This window comes from Cervus canadensis, chromosome 3 (assembly GCF_019320065.1).
Source record: "Cervus canadensis isolate Bull #8, Minnesota chromosome 3, ASM1932006v1, whole genome shotgun sequence".
Lineage (NCBI taxonomy): Eukaryota > Metazoa > Chordata > Mammalia > Artiodactyla > Cervidae > Cervus > Cervus canadensis.
In genome coordinates, this window is record NC_057388.1 from 49,168,083 (window position 1) to 49,181,192 (window position 13,110).

Sequence of the window (13,110 nt, forward strand, 5' to 3'; positions counted from 1 at the left end):
CCAAAGAATGCTCAAACTACCGCACAATTGCACTCATCTCACACGCTAGTAAGGTAATTCTCAAAATTCTCCAAGCCAGGCTTCAGCAATACGTGAACCGAGAACTTCCAGATGTTCAAGCTGGTTTTAGAAAAGGCAAAGGAACCAGAGATCAAATTGCCAACATCCGCCAAATCATCGAAAAAGCAAGAGAGTTCCAGAAAAACATCTATTTCTGCTTTATTGACTACGCCAAAGCCTTCGACTCTGTGGATCATGCACCTCCTCCCCCGCCCCCGCCAAATATTTCACTGTTGTTTTCTAAGAATAAGAATATTCTCCTAATAATCACAGTAAAATTTTCAGAATCAAAAATTAACATTGCTACAATGGTACTATCTGATCCATAAGACCTACTCAAGTCATTCCAATTGCCTTTTTAATGTCTTTTATAGCATATTTTTTGCTGGTCCAGGAAAAATTGCACTAAGTTTTCATATCTCTTTAGTCTCCCTTGATCTGATAGGGTTCTTCAGCTTTTCTTTGTCTTTTGTGATATTGACATTTTTGGAGAGAACATCAACCAAGTCTATCAACTTGAGTTATCTGATTTTTTTAAGATTAGTTTCAGGGACTTCCTTAGAGGTCCAGTGGTTAAGACTTTTGGATCCCTGGTGAGGGAGCAAAAATGCCACATGCCTTGTGGCTTAAAAAACAAAACATAGAACAGAAGCAATATAGTAACAAATTCAATAAAGACTTAGGAAAATTATTTTCAGGTTGTATATTATTTGGAATATAATGTAGGTGATACTGTATCCTTCTTAATGTATTATATCAGTAAGAACATGGTGTCAGTCTGTCTCATTATGGATGATGTTGCCTTGGACTACTTGGTTAAGTTTTCTTTTCTTTTCCCTTCTCATGCACTTCTTTACTCTCCATGTCCAACTAGTCCTTTGGTGCTGTCAATTCTGAAAATTTCCCCAACTCAGACTTTTTCCTTCTTTTTCATGGCCTTTGCTTATATTTTTCTCTTAGCTTCCTCACTCATCTTCCAACTTGGTCTCACTTCCAATCCATTTTCCCTAATCTTGCCAAAGTTGCATTTCTGAAATGCAGATTTGGCCACAAAACTCTCTGACCTTTAACAATTAAAACTTCCAATTCCCCTCAACTCCTTATAGTATCGTTTCCAAATTACCTTATGTGGAACACTGGTTCTTCAAAGTAACCTGTGCAAAATAAGGTTCTTTGGTCAAATAAATGTGGGAAATTCTGTCTTTATTGTACAGCCATATGGATTAGCATACTGAAGACTCTGAGAACTTCTGCAGAAAAGAAATCCAGCATTCCTCAAACTTACGTGAATAAGAAACTTTCAGTTTACTATAAATAACCCAAGAAACAAGTGGTCTATGAAATTAATAGTTCATAAAACACCTTTTGGAAAATATTGCTGTGTAGTCCATATTCCTTCAGTTCAGTTCAGTCGCTCAGTTATGTCCGACTCTTTGCGACCCCATGGACTGCATCACGCCAGGCCTCCCAGTTCATCACCAACTCCCAGAGCTTGCCATATTCCTTTGCAACCCTTGCAGTAAGACTCACACCTTGCCTTTCTTCTTTGCCAGCCCGAAGTCTGTCACTGTCTGTACCAATATTCCCTCTCTTTATAATAAAAAATTACTACAACCTCATTTCATCCCATACTCATGTCTTGTTCCTGCACAATGTCTTTTTTAAAAAAAGTTATTGGAGTAGAGTTGATTTGCAACATTGTGTTAATTTCAGGTGAAGAGCAAAGTGAATCAATTATACATATACATATATTCACTGTTTTTTAGATTCTTTTCCCATATATGCCGTTACAGAGTATTGAGTAGAGTGCTATACAGTAGGTCCTTCTTAGTTATTATTGTATATATAATAGTATGTATGTGTCAATATCAATCTCCCAATGTATCCCTTCCCCCCTTATCTCCTGGTAACCAAAAGTTTGTTTTCTACATCTGTAATTCTATTTAGGTTTTGTAGGTAAGTTCATTTTTGCCATTCTTTAAAATTTAGACTCCACATGTGAGCAATATCGTGACATTTATCTTCTTTGTCTGACCTGCTTCATTCAGTTTCACAGTCTCTAGGTCCGCCATGTTGCTGCAAATGGCATTATATGAATTGCCCTTTACTGCTCCATCTCTCTTTGGAAAAAAAAGAAAAAGACCACATCCCTGTGTGTTCCTTTTCCTGCTCACAGAGAACACTTCAGTGGCCAGATCTGTGTTTCCTTTTGCAATCACACTGCACTACTTTACTTCTGGCATTTCTGATCACCAAATATGTGGTACTTTTCCCACACCAGACAATTTTGTGACAGCAATTGGGTATTCTACAGTTTAACTTAATTCTGATACTATCTACCTGGAGATGGCACCAGATCGCACAAGTTAAGGGCCCAGACCCACAAGACTACTTCCCCTCTACTTCAGATGCCAGTCACAAGTCCAGGTTGTTATCTGGGATCTGACCACTGGCTGTAAGTTGGGGGTCCCTAGAGCCTACTCCTCAGGTCAATTAATTTGCTAGGGAGGCTCATAAAACTTGGGAACATAGTCTACTTATAAGAATACTAGTTTATTATAAAAGGTATAACAGGTATAACAGGTATAAAAGGTATAACAAGAAAAGCCAGATGGGTGAGAACAATGGGGAAGTTTTGTGGGGAGGGGCACAGAGCTTCTCTGTTCTCTCTTGACACACCACTTACCCTGTATCTCCACATGCTCACCAAATGGAAACTCTCAGAACCCCATCCCTTTGGGTTTCTCTAGAGGCTTCATTACCTAGGCATGATTGATTAAATCATTGGCCATTGTTGACAGATCTCAATCTCCAATCCCTCTGCCCTCCCCAAAGATCAGGGAGTGGGGCTGAAAGTTCTAACCCTCTAATCACATGATTGGTTCCCCTGGTAAACTCAAGTTTTGTTGAAAGGGACTTGTTATGAACAACTAAAGACATCTTTGTCTCTATTATCACTTATGAAATTCCAAGGGTTTTGGGAGCTCTGTGACAGGAACTGGACAAAGGCCAAATATATATTTCTTACTCTAATTTGTATTTCTTAAATCACGATATCACAAGCTCCCACCCTTCTCCTGGGTCACTTGCGCTCCTGTTAATGACCCAGTTCAGCTATTGCCTTTATTCCTGAAGTCTGCTCTGCTCTTCTCCTCTCTGCTTCCTTCATGCTCTCTTCTATTGATGGCTTAACATGCACTATACTAATTACTTGTTTCCATGTCTGCTTCTTCCCCCATCGCGAGCTTCTTGAGCTTATAGACCTCTTGCACACCTTGTAAACATCACAAAATTTGGCAAGCCTTGAGAGGTTGATTGTTGAATAAATGAGTGAACACACGCCTGTTATTTTCTACATATTTATGAGATTGCTAACATCAGCCATATCCAGTGACTGTATCAGATGATTGATACTGAAGGGACTTTTGTATCAAGTCAAAATTATGAGTATCCAAAAAAGGATTACTTTTTATTCATTCTTCTTTTCTCACATCATTCACCTTTACCAGGAAATACATGTTGCAAGGAATGTGAGTAAAATAACTTATTTCTCTGAATATTAATCAAAGATTCATGAACTAAGAAGGTATAATCATTTTATTGCCTGGTAATCAGAGGAAACTTTGTGACATACATGAATTTTATACTTCTGAAACATGATTTATCCTCTATAGTTTGAGAGAATATGTGAGCTTGATATGAGCTTTTAGGGCAAATTCTAAGCTTGTAGCCACATATTTTCCAGTTTTTCTGTTCATTCAAAAATGCCTTTGTTGTTGTTTTTCAGTTGCTAAGCTGTGTCTGACTCTTTGCGACTCCATGGACTGCCTCACTCCAGGCCTGCCTGTCCCTCACTATCTCCTGGAGTTGGTCCAAGTTCTTATCCGTTGAATCAGTGATGCTATCCAACCACCTCATCCTCTGCCTCCCTCTTCTCCTTTTGCCTTCAATCTTTCCAAGCATCAGAGTCTTTTCCAATAAGTCGGCTCATCACATTAGGTGCCAAAGTATTGGAGATTCAATATCAATCCTTCTGATGAGTATTCAGGGTACTTTTACTAGTTTTTTTTTTTTTTTTCTTTTAAGATATTTGAGTGATTAGTGCAGTCTAAGAAGAAAAAAAGACTTGGTTCGTACAGTGTATCTAGTTTCTTTAAAACGAAATTTAGAACTTGATAGCTAGTTGCAATTCATTTTGCCAGATAAGTGCATATTACTGATAAGTAAGTCCATTTTCTTTATGTAATATAAACAGGTGATGACAAGTGGTGAGAAAGTGTTTCCACATCTATTCTGACTTTTATAAACATACGTATCTTGTAATATTCTTAGTCTTCTTGCAGTTAATGATGTGAGCCATCAGACTTCACATTTGTTCAATAGAATTAATGAAAACTATTATTTATGGAAACTCAGTCTTCTCAAACTCATGCCTTTCCACTTCAGCACTCCAAAGGATGGGATAAAAGCACATTAACTGACGAGGAAAGCTGGGTCACCTAAAAGGGTCAAGAAATGGACTCCTTCCTAATCAGAGCTCAGAGCCCAAAAGTGTGCAACTTAGTTCCTGTCCCTTTGGAGACAATGTTAATGGGTATAAACTTTTCCACAGCAATAGAGACACAGTGCTTTTTCCATATTGCACTCCAGTTTTTTTTGATAGTGTGCTTGAAGTCAGATGTTGAACTAAACTCTAGATTTGTCTTCTATTTCAAATGCATTCCATACAGATTATGGCACAAGTGAGGGGTATACCACTCAGTCTCCCCACGAGCTATGATTCATAAGGAAACCCCTTTTACTGGCTGCCAACAAATCAAGAGCTTGGGAGAGCACGGTGTGAGAGTGCTCAGATTCAGAGTGAGCTGGGGCTAGGCAGGAACACTGTGTGCATTCCAGGTTGGCAAAAGTGTGCGGTTTACAATTACAAGGCAAGGCGGAGCTGCTGGTGCTGAAGAAGTCAAAGAAGCTAATAAAACGAACAGTTCTCTCTCTCTGTATTTCTCTCTCATTTCTTCAGTGTTTTCAAAACGGAGACATTAATTATAAATTTTCCAAAGTCTGTTATTCATTGTTAATGGGCAAACCACCGTGTTATACTAAGCAATCTCTGTAGCTACACACTGATCATTCCTTAAAACTACAGCTAAGTTTACAATGCTGAGCAATGTGGTGGTTTGAATCGGTGTTACCATACAAGGCAGCTTTGAATTCCTCATGGTAATCTTTTGTTACTCTTTTCAGATTTTCCCTAGCACTGCCAAATATCTTGAACTTTGTGGAACGAATATAAACTCTATAAACATAAACCTTTGATTCCACTTTGAAATCTGTTAAAGAATGCCAAAATTATATTAACAATGCACATTTCAAAATCAAAGACCTAGATTATTTTGGTTACTTTAACCCTAGAAAACATCTGTTGTTATCATTGGACAATTAGATAACTGGGCATTGCAACAGCTGTTTTCAGAAAGAAGATTATACAACCCAGAAGCAATGCTTGGGCTGCAAAGCTGGCCTGTATCTGGGGTTATTTGCAAATGTCTCAGATATTTAGAAAGCTGTCCCTTTAAAATCTCCAAAACATTTGTTAGAAACAGTTCATAACGTAAGTATGTTTCCCTTGGCACCTCAGCAGGGCAGTTCTTGTTTTCAGCTGAAAATATGAGGGATTTGGTTGAGAAACAGAAAGGATTTTGTCTTTAGCAGGCTGACATAGGGCTGCTGCTGGGATGCGTGGCCCACAGTCAGTGTGATGTGGAGCAACTCCTTAAGGAGAGAAAAACTTCCTCTAAAGGATGAGCTAAATCTTTTGGAAGATGCAAAGGTGCATATAAGAAATCCCTGTGCAAAGGTGAACAAGTTAAAAAAAAATTTATGTGGTCTTGACATAGTTTATATGAAAGGGAAGATACATATACTCACTATGGCAGTATAGAAGAAAGAAAGAAAGAAAGAAAAGAAAGAAAGGAGGGAGGGAGGGAGGAAGGAAGGAAGGGAAGCTACTCAGTCGTGTCTGACTCTTTGCCACCCCGTGGACTGTAGCCTACCAGGCTCCTCCATCCATGGGATTCTCCAGTCAAGAATACTGGAGTGGGTTACCATTTCCTTCCCCAGGGGATCAAACCCCGGTCTCCCGCATTGGAGGCAGACGCTTTAACCTCTGAGCCACCAGGGCAGTATAGTGAGGTGAATAAGAATTCAGACTTTTTCGCCGGATTGCCAGAATGGGAATTTCAGTTCTTCCCCTTCCTAGGTCTGTGACTTGGGCCAAATTACATAATTCCACTGTCTCAGTTTTCTTATCTGTCAAAAGATTTAATAAAAATACCTACCTGAAAGTGTTGTTATAAGGATTGAGTGAGTATATGCGCATAAAACATTTAGAACAGTGACTAACTCAGTTGTTCAAAAGAATCTAAAAGAAATTTTAAAAAGGAGAGAGTGACTAAGAATGAATTTTGTTTAAAGAAAATGTTTCAGCCCAAATTTGCTCTCGTTTAATAGTGCTTGTCCCAACACACACAAGTAAGAAAGATCACTCTAAAGCTGTTAACTCTTCCTTTGGTAAAATCCACCTTAAGTACTTTGAAAAAGGCTTTGTGATTATCCCCCAAAGATTTTTTGACTGGAGATAAGTAATGGAAATGCATATGTTCATTTTATAAGTGAAGAAGCAAGAATTATTCTCAGCCTTCGATAGGATTGCAGAACTCTCCCTCTGGGATGAAACCCTTTATGTCAACAGCTTTGCCTGTAGTGTTTGCTCTCTCTATATAAAAGCATAGATATATATATATACATACACACACATATATATAAAGTTTATATATAAATTTATGTATAACTAATATTTATAATATTATAATTATATATGTAAATTTATATATAATTTTGCCTAAATATAAAATAAATATAAATTTATATAAATATAAAATCCTATATTTATAAAAATAAAATTTTATACTATCTGTAGCAGATTTATATATTTTGCAGGAATGCTCCTTTATGTATAAAGTATAATGTGTATATATTATGATAATACATACATATGTGTATATATATATATATATATATATATATATTATGCATAGTAATACAGAAATTGAAATTAAAGTAGCTCAGTCATGTCCAGCTCTTTGCTACCCCATGGATTGTAGCCTACCAGGCTCCTCCCTCTATGGGATTCTCCAGGCAAGAATACTGGAGTGGGTTACCATTTCCTTCCCCAGGGGGTCTTCCCAACCCAGTGATCAAAGTTGGGTCTCCCGCATTGCAGGCAGACGCTTTAACCTCTGAGCCAAGAAGATTCCTGTAAAACATATATATAATAATTCTGTCCAATCGGTGTTATAGATATCATGACTGCATAGCCGATTACCCCAAATTTTGTGGCACCAAGTAACTTTTATGCTCATGGATTCTGTGGTTCCAGAAGTTGGACAGGACACATGGGTTTAGCTTGTCTCTGCCGATCTCAGGGTTTCAGCTGGAAGACTCAAGGCTCTGGATTGGAATTATTTGAAGAATCATTCACTCACATTTCTGGCAGTTGATGTTGGTATTGGACTGGGAGCCTTAGTTCCTCTCCACATGGACTAAGTGAGCTATTTTTGTCTTCCTTACAGTATGGTGACTAGGTACAATCCTTGAGGCAGAGAGCCTGGAGAGGTCATATCACTTGTTATGACCTAGCCTAGGAAGGCATGCATGTCACATTCTCTTCATCCAGGTAGTTACAAAGTCCTGCTCAGGTTCAAGGGGAGGGAAGATAGACTCCAGATGGTGAGTGGCAAGGTTCTGGAAGAGCACATAGGACCAGAACTATTACCACAGCTATTTTTCAAAATGCAATCTGCCACATAGGGATTGATATTTTCATTTTATAGATAAGAAACTGAGACACAGATAGGTTATGGTTGTTCAGAGCTTGTAATGTATATTGTAGGTTATGGTTGTTCAGAGCTTGTAATGTATATTGTGAAAGTACCAAAACTGTTAGTATACTTTTTATTTTCTCAAAAAAGAGGAAATAGCCTAAACTTGTCTTAATTTTATCCTGGAAAAGTGAGTTATATGAAAATCATTTCAAGAGTATTTTTGACATATAGTCACATTTCATAAGAAAACTTGGGCCCCTTTTTGTAAGTTGATATGAGATACTAATGTAACTTTTATCCATTGGTTTCTTTATCTACATCTGCAGCCAGAGGTTTTTCTTGAGCATCAGATTTCAGGTTCTAAACTTATCTTTCTACTTGCCTCAAACTCTGTGTTCCAAAGCAAGCTCATCATTTTTTCTCTCAACCTAGCTCCTCCATAAGCAGCTTTCCCATTTCTCTGGATTTTACTGTCATCCTTTCGATTGTCAGGGCTGGGGCTTCAGAGTTGTCCTCGACTCCTTCCTGTCCTATCCCACTGTGATAGGTCTCTTAAGACTATGTTTTTGCAGTGTTTCTTCTGTTTATCCATCCACTCACCTAAGAAAATTAAATATAACTTCTGCTATTAGAGAAGACATCTCAGTATCACAGTCACTCTGGGATCATTTTCATTGTCTTCTCTAGGGGACAGGTCTTCATTATTTTAATTTCCAATTTACCCGTCCCCTACATGAGACTATGGAGAAGAGAGCAAGAGAAGAACAGAAGCCTTGCCTTGTTCACCCCCAGTTCGCCAGCATCCCAATATAACACATGACCAAGTCAAGGGATGTTTGTAGAATGAGAAAAAGGTCTGCTTTATTTATCGGTATTAGTTAGGAAAGGTTAATTCCTATGCCAAACAAACCTAATCTCAGTGCTTACAACAGTAAAAGCTTGTTTCTGGCTCACATATGTTCCAGCGTGAAACAGTTTATTTCTTGGCTCCACCATCTTCTGGGGGATTCTGATTTTTTTAAGGCCAAACCTAGAAGGAAACTACTTATTTTTGTTCATATTCTCTGGAATAAAAACCACAAAGCCATACACAACTGTAATGGATGCTGGGAAATATAGTCCCACTGGAAATAGGCAATGTTTATCACATTGTTGGGATGCCATCATGTCTCAGTGGTAAAGAATCCACCTGCCAATGCAGGACGTGTGTGTTCAGTCCCTGGGTTAGGAAGAACCCCTGGAGAAGGAAATGGCAACCCACTCCATTATTCTTGCCTGGGAAATCCCATAGAGAGAGGAGCCTGGTACATGGGGTTGCAAAGAGTCAGACACAACTTAGTGACTAAACAACAACATCACACTATCATTCTGTGTACATGTTTGCAATTACAGTAGTCATCTTGAGCAATATCTTTCTACTCACAATGACTCCCTAAATAGCTGACCCTACTCCCCCTTATTCTCACTGTTTCTCCCTCAAATCTCATTTAGGCAGATTTTTAACTGTTTACTTACATTGCATGAGTCTACCCCCTGGAATTAAACTATTTTGTCCAATATGAAACAACTAGTGTCAATTAGATTTTCTTTTGGGGAAATTTGGAATCAGAACCTAGAGACAGCCCATCAGTCTCTCATTGTGACTGAACCCAGAAATGTGAGGGCAGCCATCTTTCACTAATCACATGGACTGAGGACCAGAGAGAATTCATCTACAGCAAAAAGAAACATGGAACAGATGGGCACGGGAGACCTGCAGAAGAGAAGGATGGGACGAGATCTGATGGTTGCCCGGACTATTTCTGTTCTTTCATTAGGCCAATGACTTCTGGCCTGTACCCTTATGATGAATAACCTTTTTGGCCATTTGGAAAAGAAACAAAAATAATGCTAACCAAAAAGATATGCTACCTAGTTCCACAAAGAATTTGAAGCAGGTCAAAGGGGGAACTCATATAATAATATAGTCTGGAAAAATAATAGAGATACTTGAGTCATAGTTGCTATGTTAGTGGAGGGTCAGATTTTGCTCAAAATTTCCTGGAAGTAAAATGAAAGGGAAATTACAGTTATTTTTTTTTCACTCTCAATTTCAGAAATGTGGAAATGAATGCCTTCTTTTGGAGAGTGAAGCTCTATTAGTACTGACATCTAATAGTAATTTTCTTAGGCCATGGGGTAAATAATCCATGTGAGAGTTCACAGCCTTCCCTCAGTCCACTCAGAGTGTCAAAGAGGTTCCCAATTCTCACATGTAAAGATAAAGGGCAATGCTTAGAATCATAGAATAATGTGGACCTCCATTTGTAGCTACTAGGTAGGTCCTTATTCTTTAATATTTTAATGGCTTTGACCTCTATTTGTTATTTGTATATATTCTGATTTTGAATCTTATTTTCCCCAGTTGGCCACATTTTATTTTTTTGTGTTAGAATTCTTTACTTCTCTTCTCTTTAGAACATAAAGCACCATAACAGTAGGGATCTCGTCTCATTTACTACTCTGCAAACTGCAGCCATTCCAGACATAGAGCAGATGCTCAATAAACATTAACTGAGTGAGTGAGTGAATGGATGAAGCACTGGAGAGAAGTGGAAATGGTAGAGGTCAAGAGAGGAGAAGTTGGACAAGATTGGGGTTTGGGGGACTTGTGGACAGAGCAGATGGAGGTCTGAGGAAAACTGGCAGGACAGAAGAGGGAATTAAGTATTGCTGTGAGCAATGTACTTTGATTCTTGTAGCAATATATTTTTTAAATATTTAAGTAAACCTTGATTTTTTTGGCTTACAGCTCCTGAGCTGTTTCTTCTATTGTTGTATTCTTTAGAAATGACCAAATGAATTCCATCAAACTTAGTAAAATTCTTACCTGATTTTCATGGCTTATAGAGATCTCACTTAATTCATTTTGTTATTCACCATTTTGGAGGCACAAATTAGATAGAATGAGATGGTGGTGGTGGTGAGGCAAGCCACACAAAATCTGGTAATGTCACCCTAAGGACTTCACAGTGTCTTGCTCTGACTCCACATAACCTCTGGTCATGTAAGTGACGTCCTGCCTAAGAAAGATGCTCCCAAATGATGCCTCTGTCTCATCTCACAGGCCAACAGAAACCCCGTTTCAGAATAAATAGTTGCCTGGCTGTCCCATACCTCCCAGCTAAAAGACTCTGAGCTCTAAACGACTATTCATTTATGTGGTCTTTGTCATCAACAACTCAATGGTCATTTCTTTTCTTCCTATATCAGAACATTGATTTTGCTTTGGATGGTCACACACCCAGCTCTTAGGGTATGAATTATGATCAGATAAGTCAACCCTAGCTACTGTTTTTTCTTCTCATGTGAATGAGCATGTGAATTAGTTCTAGCTAATGAAATGGAAGGGTAGGTAGGTCTGCTGGGGCCTCTGGGGAAAGATTTTTCTCCTTATTAAGAAAATAAAATAACCTTTTGCCCTCTCTCTGCTCTCTATCTTGGAGGCTATTACGTGAGGGAGTGGTGCTTGAATGGAAGGACAAACCTGAGAAAGGAACGCAACACATAGAGAGAGGATAGCAGAGCAGAGAGATAAAAAAAAGAGCTTCTTCTGAGCCAAATTTGGACTAGCCTATGTCTGGTCTTTAAGCTAATCTTAGCTGTGTTCTTAGTTATGTACAGTCAAAAGCTCATCCTTCACTAGCAATCTAAACTTGGTACGCCCCTCAGTCTTGTTTACTCCAGATATCTAGATTTTTCTGGCCTCATTTGCAAACTTGATATCCATTCTTCTTTGTGAATTTCCTAATTTGGCTCTTTTCCTTCCTACACTCCTTAACTTTACATCTGGGCTCTCTGAAGTTCAACTTCTATGAACTGCAAACTCCCTTGTACTCTCAAGAGCTTCATCTTGCTCCAACTGATCCCTGGTTATCCCATCTTTCAGGCAGAGGCCAGCTTTTTCTCTCATATAGGAGTCCTGCAGTGCCAGTGGAGTAGGTACCTTCCTCATTCCCTTGTTATTTCTGATGCCCAAAGCTCAGCCTCTCTGTACACCAATGTAAAACTGAATCTCAGAGACAGAGTTTTGGGTAAAGAATAGCTTTATTGTTTGGCCATGCAAAGGGAGTCATGCAGAGTCGGACATGACCGAAGCGACTTAGCAGCAGCAGCTGACAAGATTAGGGTGTTTGCAGGGCCTCAGATAGTTGGTCTCCTAGTCTTTAGGAGCTTCTCTTGTCCCTTTAACGTTGCCTCACATGGTTTCTTGGCTGCTTCTCCTCTGATTAGCAACTGTCCGAATTTGCCTTTTGGAACTCAGAGAAGACCATGGAAACTGGAGTCTTGCCTACAACAAATGGGGCATAAAAAGACTTCTGTGCCCAGGAGCGCCTGAAGATCCTTCTTGGTTTCACGTCAATTCCTTTTTGTTTCCTCAGTCACAGCTCTTTAAAATCTAGTACATGGCCACAGACTTTACCACCTATTTCTATCCTTAGATGCCATGTGCTACCAAATCCAGCACACGCCTTCATTTTTTAACATGACTTTAGCCTTCGGCTCATTCTTCTCTCTGCTAATTTCCCTATTGTTATTCTTGGTGGTGGTGGTGTTTAGTCGCTAAGGCTTGTCTGACTCTTTCCAATCCCATGGACGGCAGCATGCCAGGCTTCCTGTCTTTCACTATTTCCCAGCGTTTACTCAAACTCATATGTCCATTGAGTTGGTGATGCCATCCAACCATCTCATCTTCTGTCGCCCCCTTCTCCTCCTGCCCTTAATCTTTCCCAGCAACAGGGTCTTTTCCAGTGAGTCGACTCTATACATCTGGCCAAACTACTGGAGTTTCAGCTTCACCATTAGTCCTTCCAATGATTATTCTGGGTTGATTTCCTTTAGGATGGACAGGTTTGATCTCCTTGCAGTCCAAGGGACTCTCAAGAGTCTTCTCCAACCCCACAGTTCCAAAGTATCAATTCTTTGGTTTGCAGCCTTCTTTATAGTCCAACTCTCACATCTGTACATGACTACTGGAAAAACCATGCTAAGTCGCTTCAGTTGTGTACGATCTTTGCAATCCTATGGACTGCCAGTCTCCTCTGTCCATGGGATTCTCCAGGCAAGAATATTGGAGTGGGTTGCCATTTCCTTCTCCAGGGCATCTTCCCAACCCAGGGATCGAACC